This window comes from Protopterus annectens, chromosome 13.part0 (genome assembly GCF_019279795.1).
Source record: "Protopterus annectens isolate FY-2018-M chromosome 13.part0, PAN1.0, whole genome shotgun sequence".
Classification (NCBI taxonomy): Eukaryota; Metazoa; Chordata; order Ceratodontiformes; family Protopteridae; genus Protopterus; species Protopterus annectens.
Genome location: NC_056747.1, coordinates 912949266 through 912961816, shown reverse-complemented (window position 1 = coordinate 912961816; position 12551 = coordinate 912949266).

Below are 12551 nucleotides of genomic sequence, written 5' to 3'. Positions count from 1 at the left end.
TTTGTACATTTTATGCCCATATGACCTGCAAAGGGAATATCATGGGCTATGGCTAGAAGCGCCAGCTGGTAAGCTCTATGCATTACCAACTGCTCTACTCTCTCACCTTCTAGCCCTCCCTCAGGGGTCCACTCTCTGTATATTAACCCTTTGTCCCAGTATACGGATTCTCTCTTCCCCTGAGAATCAGGTGCCTCCCTAGCTACCTGCCTCAGGCCTTGCAATGTAGGGTCTGAGAGCTGAGCCTATCTCAAGCTCTACTTGTAACCCTTCCCAGCTCCCCTTCCACAGGAAGTCTGGCATCCTCTGACAGTGGTGCCTCACTGTCAGCCTGGGTACTACTACTCACCTCTACCTTTGCAGTCACTCTGTCCAAGGGACCATCAGTACCCACAAGCAGCTGTGGCTCACCTTCAGTCTCACTGCTGCAGAGCAGCTCCCTCCCAGAAGTAACCACCTCAGCAGTCCTGGCTGCAAGTGTGCAGTCTGTCTGGGTCTTCCTCAGGCTACCAGACTTACATGCTTGTCTCCAAGCCTGACTGCATGTAACTGCACAAGCGCAGGGTACTGCACTATCAAAATCATTCCCTATCAGGACATCTGCAGGTATATCCTCAAACACACGTACTTGCTGGCTTCCTTTTCCACCCTCTCAGTCAAGGTGAACCCTAGCCAAAGGCATCTGGAATGGGATCCCTCCTAAAGCCCTGACTGGAGTAGACTGCCCAGGCAAGTAGAGCTCCTCTGTAACCAGTGCAAGCTTTACAATGGTTATATCAGAGGCTGTGTCTCTCTTAGCAATGGCATCCTTGCCATTCACTACAATAGGATATAACCTCTGGTGGTAGTTTGGTACCCTTGTTGTCCCAAGACAACCTACTATTGACATTTTGTCTTTCCCACTTACTGTCTCTTTCACCTTTTGTTCACCTCCTTGCCTCAGTGGACACCTGTATGCCGCATGGCCCCACTGGTTGCATTCAAAACATTTAACCCTAGCTCCTGGACGTATACCTGGACTAGTGGCTTCCCCTGCTACAGGTGGATTCTGTTGGGGCAATCTGTGCTGCCCACCATGGGTTCCTTTAGTCCCATGAGCAGTACTGAGGGTCCCTTTTCTGTGCAGGGCTGCCCTGCTTGTTAGGTATGGGTCTCCCTTCTTCCCCAACTCCTCTGATGTAGCACACCGTCTATCAGCTAACAAGATCCTCATGTCCTCAGGCAAAGTGCTAAGGGCTTGTTCCCTTACCAAAAAGTCTGTCAGCCCTTCAGAAGTGGTGACCTGACATTCACTCACCCAGCTATGAAAAAAAGTGCTCAGTTCAGCAACATATTCACATACATTTTCATCTGCCTTGCGTCTATGCTCACAAAACTTTTTCCTATACATTTCAGGTGTTAGCTTAAAACATTCCAACAAGTGTCTTTTTACAGCAGTATAATCAAAACAGTCAGTGTCATGCATTTTTGCTAAAGACGTTACAGCTTTACCATGGAGTAAGGGGGGTCAGGAACCATACCCAGAGCCCTTGGTCGACTTCATACTGTTTACATACCCACTCAAACATATGAATGAAGCTATCAAAATTGTCCCCCTCTTTAAACTGTAGAAGAAATGCACTGACCTTTTGCGCTTCTGGGGTCCAGTTACTCCCTTCCCTATTACCTCCATGACTCTGGTGAAGAGTCAGCATTTCCCTCTCATGCCTCCTCTGACGTTCATTTTCCTCAGCTTGTAGACTCCTCATTTCCTCAGCTGCTTCTAGCTCCATATGCCTGGCCTCCAACTCAAGTCTCTTTAGCTCCAGCTGGATTTTTAAGTCTACTACAGAAAGGTTGAGCTGTCCATTCTCTGAGGATATTGTATCTCCACTGTCAGTCTGATTGTCCTCCAGGCTGCTGTTTTCTGATGCAGCTGTAACCAAGGCTGCAATCAGGTCTTCCTTAGTCAGGTTTCCATGCACCAGTCCTCTAGTCTGGCACATCTCCGCCAGCTGGCTCCTTGTCAGCTTTCCATACTCTTCTGCTGACATGCTGCCTGCTCACCCTGACTAACACTAAGTTAACAAAAGAAATAAACCAATTGTGATCTGAACTCTGAGTATACACTGCATGGCTGTTTTAGAGTACAAAACACTTTTAGAGATCACTGTACATAAGCTACAGGAATTCGCTCTACCCCACACCACTACAAGCCAATTAGTATGTGAAGTAGATCCCACCACTGCCACCACATGTGATGGCCGTGCATTGGCGCAGCAATTAAGGAGCCTCAGTCCTCACCACTAACACCAAGGAGGTCGTCTCCATGGAAGAGGAAAGGATAACTAATGTACACAGTAAAGTACAGTTTCCCTTAAGTGCACATAGAGATCACAGTCAGTCTGGGGCTGGTTGCTCCTTTGCTCACCAGGTCCCCAATAAGACTCCCCACTGGCACACCTATAGGGTCCAGGTCTCAGCCTAACTGGGCAAGCTAAAACCTCCAGTACCCTCTCTGTCCAACCAGTGCTTCGTGTCTCTGCCCAGGTAGCTGATACATACACACACACATACACACACAGACACACACACAGACACACACACACACACACACACACACACACACACACACACACACACACACACACACACACACACACACACACACTTTGAGAAGAGGTTATACAACCACATAGACTTTCCTGGGAAAAGGCTGGCACACGTTCTCCAGCTGTGCCCCTATTACCCAGACCATATGGTAGTAATTCCTGCCACCACCCAGTTAATTAACAGCTACTAAAAGGCCTTTAAAAGGGTGTCCAATTATTACTGTGCAATATTATAATCCAATGGTAGTATGATTAATCAGTCTCAAGGCTTATTGGAAGGGCGTATTACAATAAACTCTATAAATATATAATGTACTCTAAAGCATACTTTATCTCTACATAAACCAGCCACAGGTAGAGTTTTTTTTTAATATTTAATAATAAATAATTAAAACACAAGACAACACTACTACACCACAGAGATATCTAAGAGTTCAGAGATCACACATAAACTTAAAATAATACATTAGTAGAGGTCTGATTTCAAAGAAAAATACCTAATTAATCTTTACTAGCTTTAACTATTCCTACAAGAAATCAACGTGCTAAAACTTACATGTCAGCATAAGGCAAAGTTTTGAGTTAGATGTCCAAAGTCAAAATGCCCCAATCTCTCACTGAACAATAGTTTTTAAACACTAACCAACAGCTCTGCTGAGGCCCTCCCAAATTACATCATTTTGACACTTGGGTTTTCTCAGGCCACAAACTGCATTATTTAGCAAGCTAACACCTGCTCAGTAAACTACAACAATACAAGACATTTCACATATACACTCTAGCAGAAACTAGAGCAATAAAGCACCTTCCACATGTAAATTCTGGTCATAAAATTTAGCCTTAAAACAATGGGCATGAAACCTTCATCCAGATGCACTGGAGCTGACTTGTAAAACATGAAAGGGTCATAACATGCTTCAGTGGGCCAGTAGGGTGCAATGTTGGCACATATTTTGCTGTTCCACATTTCACAGCATTCTTTTACACTCAAGAAAACATGCCTGTATTTTAAATGTATTTATACAGTTGATAGAATTATGTATCAAATTCTATTTGACTAGGCTGGCAGCCTTTGCCCATCTCTCCCCAATCATCACAACTATATAAAGTGATGTTAAATCTCTTGGTGTACACACTTTAAGTGCTTGTGATACTTAGGAAACACAGGTTTCAGGGACAGAAAATATAAGTTGGCATCTGTGTATTTGTAAGGAGTTAAGACATGGCCAAATACTGCAGATATTTTTTTGTCATTATATGAAGCTATTTATTTAACATCACCTACACAGTGCAATATTGTGACCCTTATAAAACAATGAGTGTGAATATGTAGCACATATTATATGACGTATTGTTGTTGTTGTGTGAAGCACATTTTCTAATAAAAACAAGAAAATATGATATTTACTGTAATCTAGATTGTTCAGTGGTATGAATTTAACAAAGTTCATTTTAAAAGTGAAAGTACTGAATTCATAAAATGTAATGATGCTCAGTACAGCCACACTCACAGAGCTTTATCCCAACGAGATTCATACTTCTCAACCTGTTAGTGCAAGAAAGTCGGGCAAAGCCATAAAATAATGGTGGACAAAGGCTAAAAAATAAGGCCATATTTTAAATATTACTCTTATAAATTTACAATGTTGTTAGAATAACAAGTATGGTGTTAGAATGCATTTTCTGTAGGAAATTAATCTTAAACTTAAATGTTTGTCATTATTTAATGACTTCAAACCCCAGCGGTTTGCCAGAAAACTACAACATTTTATGAGGAACAGATAAAAAATATGAGACAAAAAAATCAGGACACTCTGTGATAATCTGGACAGCTGAGAAGTATGACAAGCCTTGAGTACTCTTACTATTGTTCTGAGAAATCTTTACAACGGTGATTGTTCACTATTTACACATGCAAATGTAGTCTGTAGTACCTCCACTAATACCTTTCTTTGTGCATTATGCAGCATTTTCCAGTCTAAAAAAAACAATAAAAACATTAAGCAAAATGGTTTTTAAACTAATACATAAATTATAAAAATTTTAAAAAGATTTATTTATGGCTTTCTCGTCTGAGAATAAAAAACTAGTGACAATACTGATCATAGGACAACAAAGACAGAAAGTTCTAAAAAAAGTGTTTTTTTTTTTTTTTTGCAGAGGGCAAGCATCTTATCACGTTATGAGTTTTACCTGCACACTCCCTTTAAATTATATATTCAGTTCCAACATTGACATATATGTACAAACAGGGTGTATTCAAATTTTGTCAATATTCAAATACTTTTGTTATTTAAATGTGGCAAAATCAGAATGGGAAAGGGAAATACACTGGGAAACAACAAAGTGATCAAACCTGTTTGATTCAGATGCTTATGCTTTTGGGAAGATGTCTGTATCCTAATCAGCTTATGCAGTCAACAAAATCTCAAAAATATATTTTTAAACGGTGTCACCACAAAAATTTGATTGCTAGATAGATTGGGTTTGAATCCCAGCACTGCTGACCAACAAAGTACTGGATATGTTTGACACATGTGCTGTAGTCCTTGGATGCACAATCCTGCCAACTAATATGTCTGATGGTCATCAGAGAAATGGTCCACCAAGTAACACCACTGGAACCTAGCAGGTTAAAGCAGAAAAGATGCAAAATAAAATCTGATTCACTAAAGAATTAATCAAATATATACTTGCCACAACAGCATAGAGCAACATGCACTACTGCCCTGGGCATTGGCTTTCAATATCCAAATTCCAATTAGGACTCCATGTTGACCACTTGCTGAACTTGGTGTAGCACCCCATTTCTCTTTCGTACCAGTCTGTCTTTGAACTTCAGTTTCCTCCAGTTTCCCTTACTCATGGTAACTGCCTTCCAAACATATTATTGCTCAAACATGCTTACACAATAGACACACAATACAAACCAACACAAATTACCTGCAGCTTTCATCCTGGCAAAGCAGTTCTGGCAGCACCCCAGACTGGGTTAGGAACCCACCACTTATTGTGCCACTCTTGATCAATAGCTAAATAGTAATACTATACTCAAATGGTAATGCATAGAGTTTGTTGTTGTTGTTTGTCTTTTTGGCTTTTTCCAGTTAGGGGTCACCACAGCGGAACTCCTGTCTGCTAATAATTGGCAGTAGATTTTTTATGGTGCCAAGTTGCCAGCCCGACGCCCACCCTTCAGCGAATGCACGCCCAGTCATGCATGTCTTTTGGAGGCCACTCAACCACGGGGAGGACATGCAGACTCCACACAGAAGGCACTCCAGCCATGAATCGAACAGGAGAACCTCTTGCTGTGAGGCAGCAATGCTACTGCTGTACCACTGCAGCTTCATAGAGTGCTGTGTCAAATTAGAGGCAGATACTACTCACTTAGGTTATTTTGAGTGATCACTACTGTTTCCTGCTCTTGTGTGTGCATTTCACTGTACTTTTTGTAAAACAAAATTTCTCTTCCTTTCACTTTCATTGCTGTAAGAATGTCTTGAAATCACCTTCAGCAATGGATTTCCAGCTAGCTGTTAAATTGGTTTGTGGTAGCATTGTACTTGTGGGTCTGTTCTACTGTATTTTTACATTAAGAGGACTGGGTTTATTCATCTTGTGACAGGAGGTGTTTTACTTAGTCTATCTGAGTTGGGAAATACACAAAAGGACTGACAGTGTAGTCATTTTATTGGCCAGAGGGCTCATTTAGTTTTCTGATTTTTCTGTGCTGCAATAAATTTTGCAAATTTGCATGAGTTAACCTCTACAGTAGCAAACACCCAGAAAGAAAAATTTCCCTATAGAACTGTCCATAAAACTGTATCCTGTAAAATAATAATATAAAGCAAATACCTTGTGCGCCAACAAGCTTAGAGCAGCTAGTTGGGCATTGAGTGGCAATACCTACAAATTTAGTAGACTTCAGTAGCGTGTAAACATTAAAGTTAGTAGACTTTAGTATTGTTTAGCATAATCCACCAAAATAAAGCACCCTTATTAGTTTGCACCAACAAAGAAGCCTTAATAGGCTTCTAACCGCAATACACCAGCCCCTTGTAGCCATTGTCACCAATCAAAGGACTGGACAGTATGAAGATGCAATTTCCTAATGTTTCTGTAGCCGGCTTGGTGGATATGGGCATCTTGAGATAATGTAGCAATTATCTCATGTTTACTGACAACCACTTTATCCTTAAAGAAGCTGACACAATTTGTGAGAGGTGTACTTACACAACGACACTAGAGGCTACACTCTCACACACAAGTGCACATAAGGTTGTTGAAACAACACACACACACAACACCCACCTCACAGAACATACAACACATGCACAGACTAATGTATGCTGAGGCATTTAAAAGCAATCTTGCTAAACAACAAAGATCAACTACACTGCCCATTCTCAAAGCTATGCCTCAGCAAGCCTAAAGGCACTCAGAAAAAACAACATCTAATACTGACATACTGTCACTCTCAGCTGAGCCCCAAACACTAAGCCCCTAAGGCAACAAGCAAACTTCTCAGGGGTCTCATCATAAGGGACTCCGTTGTAAGATATATTGATGCCCCTCTAACAAGGCTGAACAAGGAGCAGACAACAGAAGTCGCTTATCTGGAGCCAGGATCTGCTAAATCATGCACACACTCAAGTCATTATGCCACAGATACCGCTATAATCAAAGCCCATGTAGGTTTAAATGACCTGAGATGTACCTCCATGGACTATATGAAGAAAGACATTATGAAGCTTTAAGACTATGTGTCTCAAGCTGGTACGAGCCTAGCATTGAGCAGCATATGACCATCAATGAGGATGAGACCAAAATATGAGCAAAAAATTATTGATTTCAAAAACTGGCTGTCTTTCTGGTGTCATTCTAAGGGGATCCAATAAAGGGGATCCAATACGTGTCAGCTTGGGAGGATATGGTTAACAAACCATGTTGCTTTGCCAAGGACGGTCTGTGCCTTACTCCTCTAGGCTTTTGAATACTGGCTAAAACTTGATCCACTCTCATTGTGCCTTTTTTAGGCAATGCCAAATTGACAAACCTACCGACATAACAAAATCAATTCAAATAAACCTCAGCGTGTTACTGCTCAATGCCAGAATTCTAAATTAAAAACTTCAGTCCCTCCGAGCCCTCCACTCACTCGAGAATACAGACATCTGTGCAGTTACCGTGACATGGTTTAAATCGTAGCAGAGTACACCAGCAGTGCAAGGTTTCTGTGCCTTCAACACTTTTAGACCAGTACCTGCACAGATAAGAGCTAAAGGTCAAGGCATCTCAATATACATCAATAACAAGCATACCTCTAGGGGGTCAAACAGTATGACATGCTGCAGTTCTTCCATGTGCAGATCGCCATAGACAAAATCCTGTACCATATCCTGGCCAGCTATATGTCACCCTCCATGTTGCAAAAAGCTAACAATCCAAACTTGGGCTTATTGGAGACACTTACCATCCAACCTAACACCCTAATCATAGGAGACTTTAATTACCCCTCTGTAGACTGATAATCCTACACAACCACAAATGTACAGTGACAGAGATTCCTGGACTTTGTAAATACAAATGCCCTTGAATATGCTCACTAGCGTCTCCAGCATTCTGGACTTTATGCTCACAGATATGGGAGAACACTGCACCCCCCACCCAAATGTCTCATCCTCCCTGGTAATGTCCAGCCATAAAGCGATCTCCTTCAAAAAGAAAATCAACTCTCCATAATGACATTAAAACCACTAATATGAACTATTACAATGCAAATTACCTTTTATTAAGTGATGGTTTGTCAAAATTCAATGCCCCTCCTAACCTCTGAGGACACAGCAGCCTTTGCTGAATTGCTAAAGCTTAGTGAGCCTATAACAAGGAAGATAACAAGAGATCCTGTAGAGGTACTAGAAATATTTTGAAAATTTTATAAAAGTCTGTAAACAGCAGAGAAATATGGAAATCAAGAAAAGGTACAAATGGAAATGTTTATGGAAGAGTTAAATATGCCAGGGTAAGAGGTAGATGAGGCTCAATTACTAATAGTTAGGACAGGAGGAGATGAGATAAAAATGGTGATGTATAACCAATCCGCAGGAAAGTCCCCAGGAATAGATGGTATTCCTGTAGAAGTTTAGAAGCTAGAAGGGAAAAACTGATAAAAATCTGGAAGGTTTTGTTTAACAATATTTTAAAAGGAGGAGAAGCACCAACTTCCTGGAAGAAAGCTGTGGTGGCTGTAATACATAAAGAGGGTAAAGATCCATCAGATCCAGCTTCATACAGGCCCATTGCAATCCTAAACCATGATTATAAAGTGTTTATGTCTATAATGGTTAAAAGAATAGCAAAGGTGATGCCAAAATTGATAGACATGGATCAGTGTGGTTTTGTGGAGGGGAGACAAACATTTGACATACAGAATATTGATGATCCAGAAGAAAGCTGAATGTAAGAAAATACCACTACTGTTAGCAGGTCTTGATACAGAGAAAGCATCTGACATAGTAAGCTGGAAGGTTATGAGCAGGGCCATGGAAGCATTTGCATTCCCTGATAAAATTATAAGGTTGATTAGTAGGCTATGTATATGAGGGACGTGAAAGTTAAAGTGGGTGAGTTCCTCTCTGGTAATTTCTGTTTCAGCAGAGGAACCAGGCAAGGCTGTACTTTTTCGTTTTTGCTATTTACATAATATTTAGAAACGTCAAAGAAAATAAGGGATTCAAGAATATAACTGGTATGGTAATCAAGAAAATCTGTCTCTATTTGCAGATGATATTTTATACCTGATAAAACCAGAAAGGGACATTTCAGTGTTGTGGAACATTTTGAGACAGTTTCAAATCTTTTCAGGATACAAAATTAATGACGCTAAAACAAAGGCAATAGCTGTAGATGATGTATCTGCACACAAATTGGTTCAGCAGTATCCATATTTATGGGGACATGATAAAATGGTGTACTTAGGAGTATGGATTCAAAAGGATTCTGGTGTGGCAGCTAAGGATATGTGGGAAAAGACTAAACAAAAAATAATTCAGAAACTGGAAGCTCTGCTTTATGGATATGGATAGCAAAATACAAGCATGTGTTAGTCCCTTTAATTTTATGGAGAGATCAGGCATATTTTTATCAAGTAGAGAAGTTGTGTATAGCAATTAATAAAGAGCTGAATAATTTTATCTGTGAAGGGAAGACAGCAAGATTCAATTGGGATAAGCTGATTCTTCCAATATAACAAGGTGGTCTGGGATTACCTGATTTGAAGGGGTATTTCAGAGTTACACAGTTAAGGCTCTTATACATAGCACAAGCAAAAACCTAAAATTCAACGTGGAGAGGGAAGAAGACAAAATAGGAGAGAAGCTCAAGAAACAAGGAGAGACTGGGATTTTGGATGCAAATCATTAAGAATAATAATAATAATCATACAGAATATTACATTTATAAAGTAGCAGAAAGTATTCTAAGAACTAAGCCAACACAGGAATGGAGAAAAGAGATTCTGCTGATAGGGATGACTGCATTTAGGGATACAGACAATAGGCAAGAAGGGGCTGGAATTTACTGGAGAAACTGGCAAAAGAACCAAGGTATTGGGAGCAAATAATTAGAGAGGGAAAGGTAATAGAATGGGAAGAGACCAATAATTTATTTGGGCTGCAGGTTAGAGACTGCCTTCCCCATAAAGGATTGATATCAGATTTTCCTACTTCTCATTGCACTGGTTCAACTCACAACTCTTAACCCTATCTCCATTCCCTCTAAACCCACAAAATTTACATCATCTTCCTTTATCATACTCAAACAGTTACTCTAATATATATTCTAACCTCTTTCCTATAAAGCCACTGCTCTTCTCCAAATGTAAACTTCTATCTGTAACACTTCAAACAGTCATCAACAGTTTATACCTTAGCAGACCCAAAAAACACCAACAGCCACTCATTTATACACCTAGACCTTCAACTATTCTTCCCAGTGGTGATATCCAACCCAATCCAGGTCTTGCATTTGGAAATGTTTCCCATCAACATAACTGCCAAAAATCACTACATTTAGTCACACTAAACTTCCAAAGTATTCAAAACAAAATCACTGACTTCAATGCCTGGACATCTCACAAACAACCAGACATTATTGTCACAACAGAAACCTGGCTCAAACCAAACATAAAATACTCAGAATTCCTTCCACCAGGTTTCAACACTAGAAGGCTAGATAGGCAGCACAAGAAACAAGTAGGCATTGAATTCCTCTTTCCTAAATCCTACTAAATAACCTCTTTAACACCATTCCGCAATTCTCTACTGCAGAAATTCTCATCTCTTTCCTAAAAATAAATAAAACCAAACACTTATGCATTGTATATAACCCAGGCAATAATATACCCATTCTGGAAGATATCTTGGCCTGGATCTCTAGCACAATCAAAAATGAAACCATTATATTGGGAGATGTTAATATGAACTGGTCACAATTCTGCACCAAAGTCCCATCGTCTAACATCAACTTATTTAACTTTACTCAATTAATTACATCCCCAAGTAGGTTCAATAAAGGTAATATTGAAGGCTCCATCTAAGACTGGATACTTGTCAGTGGCCCAAACAAAATTTCCTCAGCAGGTACTCTCCCAAATACTCTCAGCAATCAGCTCCCTGCTTATGTGCTCAAAATATCCCTTTCCCTTCAAAAAGAACATCACTACAAATAAATACGGAATTTGGCAAACTTTAATCCTCAGACATTTATCAACTTATTGAAAAAGATGGATTGAAATATCCTGAAAACCATTGCCCTAGATGACGTAGGCAAGTATATTACGAAGCCACAAAACAAACTGGAATCCAACGAAAACACAAGACAAACTTTAAAATAAAATCCTGAAGTCCAAAGCAACAAAGCTTACAAGCTTAAAAGAGATGTAGTTTAATGTTGTAAAATTGAAGCGCTTTTTCTCACCGCAAATGCGGTAACATCTTCAGAAATTATGTTGCAACAACCAAGAAAAATACAGGTGTCCAAAAAGATTTTTAAATACAAGGAAAAAAGTATCACATGATCAAAATCCACCAATCAGATGGAAATACCATTGGTGGCAACATTTTAAAGAAACAATGTACACAAAATGTTCCCGTTCATCATAAAAAATGCCCATTATTATACAGTCACAGCTATCCTACATAAGACTAATAATCAATAATCAATACCAGTAATAAACAATGTAAACAAATTGTCAATTAAAATTGTTAAACCCGTTTTAAACATAAATGAATGAGTGCAACAGGTACATATTATCTATTTAAACTCTTCAGTTTCAATAAAAAAGAAATGTTACAAGCTTCATTTAAGCCTGGAAAATAAAAGGCATTTAACAACAACTGTCAAACTAATTCACGTTCCTCTAGGAGCAAGGTTGTAGGCCCACCCCTAACATCAGGTTTAATTTGATCAATAGCTTTAAAACTTAATGTATGTCCACCATAAGAGTAGGACTGTTTAGCTAAAGCATTCTCAAATTTATTTTTATCTATGGCATATATATGTTTGTATATTCTCTCATGGAACTTGTGATCCGTCTTACCGTCTATCCGTCTTGCCATGCGGTTGTTACACTTTGCAATATATATCACTGATTTAGATTCAGAGTTCAGTTTATGCTTAAGTTTGAATTTTTTTATTATTAATAGTGAAAGAAGCTCCTACTTCAATGTGTTTGCACATTCTACATGCACCACAACTAAACATACCTACATTTTTATTATAATATGGTAAACCATCAGTTTGCAATACGTTCTTTAAATTAGACCCCCATTGAAACACTATACTAGAGAAATTACCCAACTTTTCAAGAAGAGAATTATCTCTACTGATGAAAACCCAGTTTTTATACAGTATAGAACATACATTTGTACTATCTTTACTATAAGTTGTAATAAACCT